Below are 4,548 nucleotides of genomic sequence, written 5' to 3'. Positions count from 1 at the left end.
CTTCATTTCCTTGTTTAGTTATAGTCTTAGGTATTTTATTTTGTTTGAGGTCATTGTGAATAAAAATGAGTCCATGATTTTCTTTTATGTATGCTTGTTGTTGGTAGAAAACCTACTGATTTGTGTGAGGTGAGTCTATATCCTTTTATATTGTTGAATTCATTTCTCATTTCTAGAAAATTTTTGGTTGAATTTTTGGTATCTCTAATTTAAAGAGTGGTGGCTTGAATAAGAATGACATAGGCTTATATATTTGAATGGTTAGTTATCACGGAATGGCACTATTTGTAAGTATTGGAAAGATTATGATGTGTGCTTTTATTGGATGAAGTGTGACACTGGCTTTGAGGTTTCAAAAACCCATGCCAAGCCCAGTTTCTCTCTTGGCCTACATATCAGGACTTAGCCCTCATCTACTGCTCCAGCATCATGAGTGCCTCCATGTTCCCTGGCATGATATCATAACCTAAATCCTGAAAATATATGGTAATCCCCAGTTAAATGCTTATTTTATAAGAATTGGTACGGTGTCTCTTCACAGCAACAAAATACTGACTAGTCATCTATTAAAAGGGATAGTTTGTCTTTTTCTTTTACTATTTTTATCCATTTAATTTCTTCTCTTGCCTTATTGCTCTAGCTAGTTAGTACATTAAGCACGATGTTGAAAATGTGTGGGGATAATGAACATCCACTTTTCTTTTATTACTTCAGTGGGATTCAAGCTGTTTTCCATTTAGGGTGACATTGGCTATGGATTTTATGAATATAGTTTTTATTATGTTGAGGGATGTACACAGGGCTGGTCCTGGCAGAATCTTAGAATTGGAATGTGGCTCAGTTGGGTTTTCTGATGGTGGTGATTTTGATGGTAGGGTGGTGGTCAGATTAGGCTAAGGAACATGATGTGGGATCCTGCAGAAATTTAGATCTCTAATTTCTTTTCTTTAAATTGTGCTTACTCTTTGAAAACTTCATAAGATCTATCTTACTTTCTTTTTTTCCATCAATTTGTCTATCTATCTATCTATCTATCTATCTATCATCTATCTATCTTGAATTTATACCTACCTATCATATTCTTTCCATCCACCAACTCCTTCCATGTCCTGCCCACTTCTTATTTACCCAACTTCATTGTCTCCCTCTGCCTTAAAAGAAAAAATCTGGAACTAAAACCAAGAGGGAAAGAGACACTACTTTCTTTTGCTTAACATAGGCACTTGCATTGGTAGGATGGCTTTTTCCATATTTTTTTAAGGTTATGAGCATGTGGGTACTTTCTATTTTCTACTGTTTTCCCTAAATTTCTGTTTTTTGTTCTGGAATTTTCTGCTGAGATATTTAGTGTCTCATATACAGAAAAACATTATCTGAAAAGAAGGACACTTTGACTTTTTTCTTCCCTATTTTATCCATTTTATTTCTTTCATTCATCTTACAGCTCTAGCTAAGACTTCAAACATTGCATTGAATAGGAATGTTAAAGAGAGGAAATAGATGGAATGAATTAGAAGGAGCCAAAGGGAAAAGAGAAAATACTTAGGGATGAGTGACCTTTGCATTGGATTCAAGCATGAAATTGTCACTGGGACCTTATGAGGAGAAAGTATACTTTACTTAGCATCCACAAAAATTTTTCAGAAAAAAAAGGATAAATTTATTTGTCAGTGTTGCTATGTCTGGTGACATTAAAAAACAAAATATGACAAAGCTGGTAAGTAGGAAAAAGATATTAGAAGAATGTAAGAATTAAGGTATTTAAATTTTCAATGATTTTTGCATGATAAAATACTTTCTAAGATGGTGAATGTTTCCAGAATGGGAAGATAAAAAGGAAGGTAGGTCAAATTGGGATGGAAATGGGACTGCGAGTGGTAGGGCAGGATGTACAAGGGAATACAGGAAAGGAATACTACACTAAAGTCATTTTGAAATACTCATTTGGAGACTGACTACTGGAGGACAACAATAACAGCAACTATCAGCAGCAACAGCAAAAACTGAAAATACTTAATTTGGGGCAAATGTGAAGTCCTAAACACCCAATAGGAATGTATAACCAAAGATTAAAATGATTGGAATATTTCTTTAACATTACAGGTAATCTTACTTCCAATACCTTAGGTTTAAATGCGTACAAGATGCTATTTAAACAGTTCATAAGAAGATATGTTAATCTACCTGTATCCCATCCTCACTATACCCTTCCCATCCATACCCCTAAACTTATCGAAAAAAAGATACCCAAGTCTAACCATCACCTTCCATACCCAACCATACACAACTTAAAACCAATCCTAAGCAGTTGATGATTACCACTTTTTCAGTGATGATTGAAGAAAGAAAACCCAAAATACCCTTAATGCCAACTGTAAGGAAAAGGGGCATTAGAACTACCTCATAATATACTGGGGTCATGGTGGCTCTATGGGAATCTCTATGATAAAGAATAAGGCAATGGAAAAATCTTGAGGGGACTAGTTGTAACATTTGTAGCTAGTCTCTGAGTGGCAGGAGATGCTTGACTGAAGTTCTTATTTGAATCTGTGGCCAGAGTGTTATAAGAAGATGCACCATTTTGGCTAGCTAACCTGGAATTGTCTAGAGTAGTACAGTCCTAAACTGGTCTTAGAGTATTGCTTAGTAGTTCAGAGACAACAAGTTGTTTCAAGTGGAATTGATGAAGTAGGGACCCATCTTCTTTCTGGAGACTTCAATGATTAATGTTAGGAAATGTTATAGTTCATTGTGGAAGATTTAAACATTAATATAAATATAGAATATTTAACTTTAATAGGTATGTATATCGAGAATATGTTGGGTACTGATGACATTCCATATGGAGTTCATTCTCTCATCAGCTACTGGCCTCTTGGGCAAAGATCTGCCCCCACCTTTACCACTGACTTTAGACATGCTGTCCTAACTGAGCTTGCAGGAGATAAACTTAAAAAATACTGCTGGACCCTGTCAAGTCAGGGTAAGACAGTTTTTCACTTTCCCTGCTTCTGAGACAGTCCATCTGATACTTTAGCCTTAGCTAAAGTTGGTTGTCCCAACATTGCTGTGAGACCTTGGGTGACTGTCCAGGTAATCTTCAGTCTCTGTCTTCACTTGCACCTTTGGAAGTCACACACTTGTACTTCCTGCCTTCTCAGGTCTTTGATGAGGTTGAAGACTAGAAGTCTTAGCAATATTTTCTCTTATCTTAGCTAGACAAGATTTAGACTTTCTCAGAATAATATCTGTTATGCCTTTACCCTGATACTGGACATATATACTGGACATGTAGCATATATCTATTACTCAATGTGGCTCTTGCTTATAGTAGGTTTTAGTTAGTATAGATTTAGTTTACTTTTTCTTGGAGTATACTTGACATTTGTTATCACTGTATATAGTTTTTGCATCTGGCTTAAAACCTTCTTCTTTAGATTAAAAGGGGAATAGTATGTATCAGGTCTGTGGACCTGTAATGGTGGTCACACCCCTTTGGTTGCCACTTCAGGCAGAAAAAAGCAGAAAGAGAGGATCTTGAGGTGTGCCTTTCCTTTGTGTGCTTTTTCTGGTGGGTCAGAGGATCCAGTATGAAGAGCAGGGAAACGCTTCAGCAGACCTTTGTATTTTTCTGTGTAATTGTTTCCCAATAAACACCCATTTATCATTTATCTTGGGTCTAGTGAGGTAATTACATTTTGCCTTCAGGAAAACCCACAGACTCATGTGACCCGAGCTAGTGAGAGATCACTGACTGGTCAAACAAATGGGGAACCAGCCTAAAACTTAACTAGACTCCCTTATTATAGGTGACAATGGTATGACTAGGGCAATATATGAGACCACTGGCAGTAGATCCAATATCTAACACTAATGCACAAACTGACTTAGTGGAGCCCATTCCATATGGGGGGATACTGTGCCCAGCCTAGAAACATGGATTTGAGGGGTTGTGATGTGCCTTGGTCTTGCCTCAATGATGCTACAGACTTAGTAGATTTCCTAAGGGAGGCCTACCCTCATGAGGAGCAGATGGAGGTCTGGGGAAGGGGGAACTGGTATTAGAATGTGAAAAATACATTAATAAAAATAAAAAAGAAGATTGGAGATGTAGTTTTGTTCTTCAGGTTGTAGTAAACCTTTTCTCAAATGGGCATATCTTCCCTGAAATGGGACACCCTGCATTCAGAATCCAAACTCTTTCATGGACAGCTCATTACCTGTTGATCATATTGAACCCCTGTTGATCATATTGAAGTTGGGACACACGGGATGATTTCAGAGTTGTCAGCCAAGTCAGCCATGTGAAGGTACAGGAACACCTCCTTTTCCTCAGCACCAGCTTTTCAGACAGCCAGGGACACTTCCTGTATGGCATTTGCACCAAATTCAGATTTATTTTCAATACTGTCCATATTGATGATCTGTTTGCCCATCTCTTGTTCCACAACATTCAGTTTCTTTCTACCCAGGGAGGGTGCTATAGTTTTTTGATGTGCTCAGTAATGTTTGATACCACTTCCCTAGTAGCACATCTTTTCATTGTCA

Source organism: Mesocricetus auratus, unplaced genomic scaffold, assembly GCF_017639785.1.
Source record: "Mesocricetus auratus isolate SY011 unplaced genomic scaffold, BCM_Maur_2.0 Super-Scaffold_100066, whole genome shotgun sequence".
NCBI classification, from domain to species: Eukaryota; Metazoa; Chordata; class Mammalia; order Rodentia; family Cricetidae; genus Mesocricetus; species Mesocricetus auratus.
Note: the sequence above shows the minus strand (reverse complement) of the source record.